The following is an 11,165-nucleotide window of genomic DNA, read 5'->3' as shown; positions in this document are numbered from 1 at the left end:
CCACCGATTTTGAAATTTGGATTGCTAAGCTTTTAAAAAGCTTAGTTTTTAAGCTTTTAAAATTGACGTAGTCCTCCGCTTCCCCAGGATGGTCCTTTGCGATCAGAGACTGTAGAGAAAGGTTCTTGACCGCCAGGAATCCAACCGTATCGACCGTTCGCGATGAAACTGATTGTAGAGCTCGATCATTCCAGGAGCTCCGCCTTTGCACAAGATGGATAGCGATTGGAAGCTCTCAATCTCAGCTTCGCTTTGATACCACTGATGCACAGATCGGATGCTGTATGCTCGCATAGTGAGCGCTGGAAAGTCCCCAAGAACAAAAGAACTCTAGTTTTTGCACAAAACTCAAGGTAGAAAGCATGCACGACATGAACAAGAGACCAATTGGGTACAATCTCCCCCCATGCCTTGTGTGAGTGCTCCACAAAGCATGTATTTTATGTATTAATCATCTTCAAGCTCAAATAATAGCCCAAATTACAAAATAGCACGCTTTTGGCTTTTGAGTTTGCTTTAGCACAAAATAGAAATAAAGCTAATGGGCGGGCGTCCAAAGAGTCAGGCATACCCAATACAATGTCCAAATACAAATATCATAATCGTGCGCCCATGCGTATACAAAAATAATAAATAAATATCCAACGTCTTAATAAATAGGCACGACAAAATATAGGCGCCATGCCTAAGGTATACGCCCATCAAAATATAAGTGATAACTCGAATACACGCTATCCTCCAATGCTTTCCTCTGCCACTGCTGCTATCTCTACACATCAACTGAAGCATTCACAATCGCTAGTAAAATAATACAATTAAACCGACAAAAGTGAATACCTAGCAATCTTCAGCTACATAAATAAATCATCTGGTTAGAAATCAATCCTAACCTTAATTTATCACGAGTGCGCACTCTAAACTCATAAACGTTTATTAATTTAATATGTATTTTGCGGAATCACCCGCTATGGAATCACCCATGTACGCACTAAATTAATGAAATACCCGAAAAGGATAGGCATCCCCATCAACTTCTCGCACAAAGAATCCACTTTGTGTATGAGCCCCGGTCAACAAAGTTTACGGAATCCACCGTGAAATATGCCTCTTGGCATCACTCTCCCCCTCCCTCCCTTCACATTTTAGTTTCTCTCCTCTCTCTCTCTCTCTCTCTCTCTCTCTCTCTCTCTCTCTCTCTCTCTCTCTCTCTCTCTCTTTCTTTCCCTTCCTTCCCTTCCTTCCTTTCTCTCTCCCTCTTCCCTCCCTCCCCCTCCCTCCCTCCCTCCCTCCCTCCCTCCCTCCCTTCCTTCCTTCTCTCTCTCTCTCTCTCTCTCTCTCTCTCTCTCTCTCTCTCTCTCTCTCTCTCTCTCTCTCTCTCTCTCTCTTTCTCTCTCTCTCTCTCTCTCTCTCTCTCTCTCTTTCTCTCTCTCTCTCTCTCTCTCTCTCTCTCTCTCTCTCTCTCTCTCTCTCTCTCTCTCTCTCTCTCTCTCTCTCTCTCTTTCTCTCTCTCTCTCCCTCTCTCTCTTTCTCTCTCTCTCTCTCTCTCCTCTATTTTTTTCACTCTCCCTCCTATTTCTTTTTTTCTCTTCCCTATATATTTCTATTTATTTCTCTCCTCCCCTGTCTCTCTTTGTTTCTATTTCTTTCTCTCCCTCCATCTCTCTATTTTTATCTCTCTCCACCTCTTTGTTTCTCTACCCCCCATCCCTTTCTCTTGGCTTGTCTCCCCTTCTCTCATTCTCTTTATTCTCCTCTCTCTCTCTCTCTCCTCGTTTCTCTCCCTCTCCCTCCCTTCATTTCTTTGTCTATCTCTCTTCTCTTTATTTCTCACTCCCTCTGTCCCCCCCTCTCTCTCTCTGCTTCTCTCCCTCCCTCCCTCTCTCTATATTTCTCTCTTGCCCTCTCTTTTTCTCTTTGTTTCTCTCCCTTCCTTCCTCTCTATGTTTCTCTATCTTTCCCCCTCTCTCTCAATGTATCTCTTCACAAACAAGAAGATAAAGAGAAGAGAAGAAAATACAAAAACACATAGAGGAGAAACAATGCACCTACCTCAAGGGCTTGAAGAAGAAACCCTTTGCCTTCATGGCTTACCTCCCTTCTCTCCTCTGCACTCCTCTCTTCTTACATTGTGAATGGTGGTGGTAATTGGTCTCTCTCTCCCTCTCACTCTCACAAAGCTTCTCCCTTTCTCTTTCGTTCGTTTTTGTTTTTTTGCACTCAAAATGCCATGCTTGAATTTTCGACCCTTTTCTAACATGTCGTTGATATTGGCGTCGCTATATCTGTGTCTTTGTCTATTTCACAAATGGTGCCACTATTTGCAACAAATAGTAACACTATTGTGATGCAGATAGTGGCACCACCAATTTCAGTCGAAAATAACAATCGATATGTCTTCGTGATCGTTATTGAGCTCATCTTGTTAAAAACGTGTTATCAACCATGAAAGAAGAGGATATCCTCCATCATTCACAATGTATGCCTCAATTTGGACAACCCCAAAGTCAAATAGAGCACATATCAATCTTCTTTCGCCATGGCAAAGCTTGAAGAAAGTGGAGTTTCGAAGCATTCTTGAGAAGTGTGAAGCTTGTCATTCGCACTCTGGCCGATAGACACAGACCCAACATCAATAGATTACATGGTTGTGTTGTTAGAAGAGTTCTCGAAGTTTAGTGATAATAGTGAGTGACTATCCATCATAAATGAATGAAATTTAGTTTTGTCTTCAAGATGAAATGAAAATTGCAAAGTTTTATCGTGGAGAGTAAGGCAAATGGGCTGGAAAAAGGTTTAGTGATTTCATATTGAGAGTGAGCATGAGAGAGACTGAAAAGACGGGGAGGGGAGATCTAGAAACCTTATGCAAATGTAGTACAAGGGCACACACACACACACACACACACACACACACACACAGAGGTGAAGATGCAAATTGCCACACATGTGATGCAATGTACACTATGGGCATGAGTTTTGTTTTGTGTGGTTGAAATGATTGTCAAGCAAGAAGAGGGGGCTTATAGGAAAAATTGGAAGGAAAGAGAATGAACATGGGTAGTTGGGGATTGCATACCCCTTTGACCCCAACTAAAAGATCTAGGCATGACCTCTTCACTTCACAAGGTGTGATCATACTTGGCTCTATACTCGAGAGTTGTTCGCACATGGGTTTCTTACCTAGAACTATTTTCAATATGAAAACGGTTTTTCTCAAAAGTTTTTGGGTCATACAAGGGGGTCCAAAAACCCTATTGAATATAACATTGAGAATAAAGTGGTTTCTTTTTCTTACATTGGAGATTGACCTAGCTCTTTCATGTGAAAAGGGAGGTGGGATTGAAAAATAGGTGAGGGTTTTTGGTGAAAACACCAATGGGGGGCGTGTTTCTCAAAAAATAGGTTGGTTACTTAGAAAATCGGGAACCCTCATGGCCTACAAGGGGTCCAGGTTTTGGCAAAAAACTCTCTGAAAACCCCTCCCAGAAAGCTAGGCAGGAACAGCTCCTTGATTTCCTAGTGCCGAAACATCTTGTGGCAGTTTTTGGAGCATGGTCTGTGGGACTTCACAGTGCGATGGCGGCCGCCTGCCGCTGTTTTGTTTAACTCTGTGAAAACCCCTCCCAGAAACCTAGGCAGGAACAGCTCCTTGATTTCCTGGTGACGAAACATCTTGTGGCAGTTTTTGGAGCATGGTGGGACTTCACAGTGCGATGGCGGCCGCCTGCCGCTGTTCTGTTGCGCGCACAGCTTCCCGCCTACACAGCACTCGACTTAATGCCGGCAGAGCCTCAGGCAAGGTTCCTCGAACCTTGCGACGCCTCTCTTCAGGCACTTGCTGGTAAAGACACAAGGCCCTTCGACATCTGTGTGTATGTGCACGGGTGCGTGTATCTCATATACAAGATTGTATTTCTCAGCAGGCGAGGAGCTGCAATGGCCACGGAGTCCTTTCAACCTCTTCATGTTACGCGGTCAGAGTCAGTGCTTGTTTCAAGGCTCTGCTTTGGTACCGCGGCTTCCATGTTTTGGATGCAAGGTCAGTCGATACGAAGCTTAATGTGGTTTACTCGGATTCTTTTAGGGCCAGCAAGCATCTACACAGCACTGTCACGCTTGTACGGGATGTTTTTTGTCGACAAACTTCATGTCGAATAGAGGATTGTGTTAGTAATAATGATAATCATACCACAAAGATGCGATTCACCACCAGATATTTATGATGGCACTGAAGGGGCTCAGGAATGAGGACCTTTCTAGGGAGAAGGCGACAATGAGAAGCTCAAGCAGTACTTCTGCTGGGCCAGAGCTTTGTGGCAATCTTCTATCTTCATGAATACAGCAGCCAGCAAGGTAATGGGTCTTGCAGAGGAGGCTTGTGTGTTGAAGACTCTCTAAGTGGGCCAGGAGCGGGTAGCAGACCCAGCTCACATGACGCTTTCTTCGATGTGGAAGGAGTAGGGATCAGCTCAAAGGTCGGTGCAGTTGGTAGAATCGAGCTGATGTGAGATACCGTGCTCTTGTAGAAACTTGGTGGACTCATGGGAGATAAACTCACCACTTGAATCACTCCTCACACATTTTGCTTGACGACCAATTTGATTATTTACAAGCAGCACCCACGAAGAGAAGTAGGTGAATGCATCAGATTTATGCTTTAGAAAATATACCCATATATATTTAGAGAAATCATCCACTATAAAAAAGAAGAACGATGCGCCATTAAGGGTAGCAGTGTGGATGTTGGCCCACAAAGATTAACATGTGAAACCAGCCTTCCTTTTGTGGATCAGTGGTAATTCCTTGATCAAGCACTTAATTATAGCAATCAATAAATAAACATAAAGTGAAATGCACACTTTACCTTCAAAATCTTGGATAGTAGACACCTTGTTGGCCCCAAACTTGGTGCTTCTTTTGGAAAATTTTTAATTTTATTGACTAATGAATTGGGTACCAGTTGAGATTTTACAATCTTCTTGGCTTATTGGATTCCAAATGGCCAAATGCTGCCCCAAATTTACAACGGATGGACCGGCATCTAAAATCCCTATCAATACCATAAATTGCAGGTGTTGATTTCAGTGTACAATGCCTTTTAATGATGATATAGGTTCCAAGGTGGCTGTTGCTAAACCCTAATTTTTGTAGAAATTTAGGGTTTACAGTAGAATTCCCTTTGTTGTTTACCAAATCTAGTTGAGATCTGCTCAAAATGGTTGAGATAAGCCAAGATCTTCTAAGAATGGACTGGAAAAGGTGAGAGATGTTGAGCTAAAACACGCTTTTCGGTTGATTAGCATTTTAAATAGTCCCAAAACACACTTAGTTAATGAAAAACCCTAAAAAGAAGAGCGGTTTGAGAGAGTTTCAGTGGTTCTCCCAAAAACCCTAATTCTTTGGGGCATTCTTCAACATCTATAAATAGATAGGTTGCCCTCATTTAGCCCAATCCCGTTTGTGGAGGTTTTCCACTCTTGGGTGCAATTTTCAGCTATCAGTCCACATATACGTGGATGTCTAGCCCCAGCGACTGCTGCTACACCCTTTGCTGTTGTGTTTGCACCTCCAGTGTGTAGGCGACAATTGATAGTCTATCTCCCTCACCAGGTGACCTTTTGCTACTGTGTTTGGATCTCTTCAACACCTGGTGAGAGCATCTACAGCTTGCATTTGGTGTCTTTTTTCCAGGTGACAGCTTCCTCCATTAGGTGATAGCTCCTTCACATCAGGTGATAGTTGCCAGTCCTCTTTGACACTCATCTAGCTTGCGTTTATGCTCGAGGTCCTAACATCTGCGTTTGCTGCATCCTCTCCATTCTACACTTCGGTTGGTGGTCATAGACTTGGAATCCATCTTCGGTGGATGTCACTCTTTAACACTTTACTCTGTCCTTGAGTATACACTTTTACATTCATTTACAATATTTATTCACTTTAGAGTTGTGTTTTTCTCTTCCTTCTTCTGTTTGTGTTTGAGTTTTGGTTTTTTGTTGTTATGGTTTGAGTTTTGCATTCTGTGTTTGTGTCTGTTTCTTTATGTTTTTGTCATGGTCGTATACTCTGTGTTTCCTTAGTACAAACCCTAACAATTTTCTTCACGTGGTATTTGAGTTGGTGCTCTTGTGAAAGAGTATCTTACGGATATTGTGGAGAGCTTGGTTTTGTGCAAGGCATACAATACGACTCGTAATCAAATCACAATGTCATAAACATCTTCTTCTCCAGTTTTTATGATATCCTATTAGGCTTCTTCATCATTGGAGGCCCTGAGATAGCATTATGGACTCAGTGAGGAGAATGACACTCCACTTTTACTGTCACCTTCTTTTTCTACTCCTATTACAGATTTCACCCACATGATAAAGGAGGACTTTGAGGAGTACTATCGCAACGAGTACTGTGATGTTTACACTCACCCCTCCTATGAGTTTTACTATCACATTTAGACCGGTCGGTGAGTCTGGCCACCTCTCTGATCATGGAGGATATACAGTATTCGGAACATGTGGCGATCCATCTTTATCATCTTAGCCAGATCTAGTGTGAAGTTTGTATAATCATTTTGAGTTGCATGAATCAAAATCCTCACATGTTTCTTCTTTTAAGGTACAAGATCCAAATGGCTTTGCATATGTAAATTTCAATAGAGGGGGCTCTCAAAGTAGACGTAATTCAAGTACATCTACAGCTTCTGTTTCACTTCTCAATTTTTTCCCATTTCACCCTCTTCTACATCTCATCTTGATCACCTCTCATTATCTTTCCAAAACCTTGGATTACACTCCACATCCACATCACACACACTAGGGGTTGGATCTTCCATCTCCGCTCCTAGCACTTTCTCATTCTCTACCTCATTCTCTACCTCTTTATTCCTTGGTACTTCGTTAGGGGGAATGCTACCCTTTAACATTGTGTCTCTCACTTTTTCGCAAATGAGCACACCCATAGTATCTGGGACGACTGTGATGGGCATCCCCCTCACTACCCCAGATTCACATCTCACATGACCACTCAGATGCAAGGGTTTTCATCCTCAGTTTATGTGCATCTTCACACTCTCCTTCGGTTACACCTATGCAGGGATTCCTATCTTTTGCTCCACATGTTTCCATCCCACCTCCTTGGGTTACTCATGTTGCTACCACATGCCGATGCCTAGTCAGCCCATCCCTATCTATGGATTCCATCTTGCACACTCATCGTATGGTTGATGGGCACCCTGGGGCCCATTCCCAAGTGTACTCCACTCTCCCCTCCTACCCACATTACACTTTCTCCCATTATCCATCACCCAGCACTACTACTCCTGTTGCAATGGCCAAAAATGCCTTCACGAATAAGACTCATTTTAACGGGTCAAATTTTACCACTTGGTTAAATTTCATGCAACAAGTGCTTGAGTCTTAGGGTCTTTGGGATCTCATTATTGGTCTAGGGTCTATGCCAGATCCTCGACTAGCTCTTCTTGACTACATCTATCAATGGAGAGTCCACAATGTTATAGCCAATGTTGAACTGATGCATGGATTGCTTCTCAAGTTTCTCTGAGTTACAGCACTTTCCGCTCATGTCAGAGCATTGGAGTCACCTTCTCGACCGCTATGTGGCCAAAGATTGTAGTTGGCACATAAATCTCAACTTTGAGCTTCAAGAGTTCTCTATTAAGGAAGGGGATGATTTGAAGGTCAAATTGGTTGAATATAGGTGGTTACTCGTTGAGTTCACCACTACTGGCTTTCCGAAGTTAGACGATGATCAGGTTACATTTTTCTTGAATAAGTTGACAAAAAAGTACTTTAATTTCATCCACCACATCATCTCACAGTCTAGATTATTGACCTTCTATGAGTTTGAGTGTTGGTTTTTGCGTTATGCGAGGCTGTACGATCAAGTCCACAAGAAATCCTCATCACAGCCTTATTCAGAGTAGAGGGGGTTGGTTGCCTCTTCTTTGAGAGGGAAAACCAAGAGTGACAAGAACTAGCAAAATGCGAAAGCAAGCCAATCCAAAGGTGACACCTCTTTCTTAGATAGAACCAAAGAATCTAGACCTATTTGGCAGCAACTTCCTCAGAAAAATAGATTGGCATATGATGCATGTCTTAACAAACTGTTCTACATCATGCCTCAAAGTTGGCCAATAAAAGAAATGCTCCATCGCCTTGATCGTGGCATCAATACCTCTATGTCTTGCATACGGAGAAACATGACTTTCAATGATAACTCTAGGCCTTAATTGCTTTGTGACACATAGTTGTCCATACATCATGAAAAATCCATCTCTTAGCACAAAGTGTTCATACCTTTGGCCATTGCAAAGCTGATCATAAACATTAGCAAAGTCTGAATCAGCAGTATATTGCTCTTTCATGGTATCCAACTCAGTGTGATAAACCATATCGACGATTGAAATTCGTGGCTTATGTGATAGTGCATCAGCCACAACATTCTTTTTACCATCAATATGTACAATATGAAAGTGAAACATAGAGAGAAAGTTTGCCCATCTCATATGCTTCTTTGACAACTTTGTTTGCATCAGAAAGTACGTCAAAGTTTGATAGTCTGTCTACATTGTAAAATCAGCCCCCAACAAATAATGTTTCCATGTAGACAATGCATGAATTACAGCCAAGAGCTCTTTCTCATAAACTTGCAAATTCTTTTCTGCATCGTGGAGAATTCGGCTCTCATAAGCCACAACTCGGCCGTCCTGCATAAGAACTGTCCCAATGCTGTTACCACATGCATCACATTGAACTATGAATGACTTTCTTAGATCGGGCAACCCAAGCAGAAGATCTGAAGTCATCTCTTCCTTCAACTTTTCAAATGCTGAAATTTCCACTGCTGTCCATCTAAATGGCAAATGCTTCTTCTGCAAGACATGCAATGGAGATGCAATTTCAGCAAACCCGTGTACATACTTCCTGTAGTAAGAATATAAACCCAAGAAGCTGTAGATCTCATGCACATTCCTCAAAGGCGGCCATGATAGTATTACTTCAATCTTTGCAAGGTCCATGTGAATACCATCAGCCGATACAATATGCCCCAAAAAGTGGATTTCATACAAGAAGAATTCACTTTTCTTGTCATTGATAACTAGCCTATGGTCACGTAGTTCATTGAACACAATATCCAAGTGTTTTCTATGTTCTGCCTCGTTCTTTGAATAGACAATCATGTTATCAAAGAAAGTGCCCACAAATCCCCTATGTGGCCTGAAGATACGATCCATTATCCGATTAAAAGTGGTAGGAGCATTTGTAAGTTCAAAATGCATAATAAGGAACTCATACAATCCAAAAGATGTCCTGAAAGCTATTTTAGGCACATCTTCCGGTCTAATGCGTATCTAATGATACCCACTTTTTAAATATATACGGCTAAATATGGCTGCCCCTTGCAATCTATCCATAACATCATCGATATGAGGAATCGGTTATTGCGATCTTGTTTAGAGCACGATAATCAATACACATATGCCATGAAACATCCTTTTTTGCACCAAAAGCATTGGAGAATAAAAAGGAGATGAGCTCGGCTGAATCAACCCTTTTTCTACGTGCTCATTTACCTGACTCATAATCTCCTGTTGGGCTGCATTGACTTTGTAGGCTAGCTTATTAGGTGGGCTACTTGTAGGGATAGGATCTATGCCATGATCTTCTGGCCTTTCAGGCGGTAGCTGCCTTGGAAGTGACTGAGAGAAGCAATTAGCATACATTTTCAGAAATGACATGCAATCCTTCTCGAACTTAGACATGTTTCCAACATTCTCACTATCATCTTTATCCTTAGTAAAAACCAAGTACTCTGAAAGATGATTTTTTATTACTTTAGAAATGGCAGCTGCAGATAGAACAGGGACAGATTCACCTTTCAACTTTACATTAAGTGTGAGTACCTTTCCCTTATGCTGAATAGTGATTTTTTTTGCACGAGAATCAATCATTGCATGTATATGGTGATACCATGGCATACCAAGCAATACATTACAAACCTCAAGTGGAGCAATGAAGAACTCTTCGTTGTCCACATATCCTTGCATGTGCAAGTGAAGCTTTCCAATGAGCGGTGTGATAGGCTCTTTATGGCCTTTACATGCCATTCCAACTTCCCCCATGGGTCCCATCTTATCCTCTCTGATGGCTAGACGGGCGGCCATGTAAATAGAGATGAAGTTGGCTCGTGCACCATTATCAAAGAAAATCAATGTATGTTGATCCCTAATTTTGCCCCATGCTCTGCACAACTCAGTAGCATCATCATTGGGTTGATCACTAACAACATTGGACACTAATTTCATTGATATTTTAGGCTTTTCTCCTTTAGAATCTCCCTGATTTTTTGATTTTCTAGCTTGCTGCCTATTGGGACAGTCCCTTGCAATGTGACCCTCCTGGTCACAAATAAAACATTTATTTGTAGCCATCAATTCCCTATGTTGTGCCAATGTTTTCGAGCCCTTTCTTTGTTGTTTTGGCCTCTTTTTAGGCTGATATTTAGATCTGCCCCTTTTCTCAAGCTAAAACAACTTTTTATTCGGCTTCTCCCCACTCTCTAGGAAGCTTGAATCCTTCCCATTGTCAGAGATCATAGCCTGTTTTCAGGCAGCAGCTGCACAGTCCAGCTGCACAGTCGGACTGCCACGTGGCAGTCCGACTGCCTGCAGCCCATTTTTATCAGGCTGCGCCCTATTTTGGCGCCCCATCCTAGGCAGTTTTTCGCCTATTTATTGCTGACGTTTTCAGCAGTCTGCCTATCATTCTCTGTCGCAGATTACAGACCGGTGCCGTGCAGATCTCTGTCTCTGTTCGCAGATTTCAGACGGCAGACAGTGCAGACTGCAGCAGACTTCGAGGTGGACAGTAGGTCGCATCGTCGAGGTGGAGACACGCAGTCCAGCGCACTGCGCCCGTGTATATCTTTGTATTCAGCATTCTTTATACAGCAGATCTTCAATGTACACTGTCTCTTTCTCTTCCTTCTCTCTCTGCGTTCTCTCTCTCTCAGTCCTACGCTTCCGCACCGCTGCACTCTGACATGGTATCAGAGCAGTGTTTGAGGGCTGACTGAGCGCAGAATCAACCTGAAGAGGAGTTTCCATCGCGACACAAATTTGCGTTTTTTGCGTTTAAGGGCAGACAGGAGGG

The 11,165-nt window shown here is 42.6% G+C and overlaps 1 long non-coding RNA gene across 2 annotated transcripts in view; it reads left to right on the top strand.

Moving 5' to 3' along the window:
- Nucleotides 1-3,454: 3,454 nt before the first annotated feature.
- Nucleotides 3,455-11,165, top strand: part of LOC148041803 (uncharacterized) — a 48,785-nt gene continuing 41,074 nt past the window's right edge. Inside the window, exons 1-2 of one of the 2 annotated variants that reach the window (XR_015691555.1) lie at nt 3,455-3,841; nt 3,924-4,039. This is a non-coding gene — a long non-coding RNA (uncharacterized LOC148041803). Of the gene's footprint in view, nt 3,842-3,920; nt 4,040-11,165 lie in introns of both variants that reach the window. The other variant, XR_015691554.1, reaches the window with a different exon arrangement.

This window comes from Lygodium microphyllum, chromosome 1 (genome assembly GCF_053477565.2).
Source record: "Lygodium microphyllum isolate KBCC chromosome 1, Lygodium_microphyllum_v1.1.10, whole genome shotgun sequence".
Taxonomy (NCBI): Eukaryota; Viridiplantae; Streptophyta; class Polypodiopsida; order Schizaeales; family Lygodiaceae; genus Lygodium; species Lygodium microphyllum.
The sequence above is the reverse complement of the archived record's forward strand: the minus strand, read 5'-3'. Positions and strand labels throughout refer to the sequence as shown.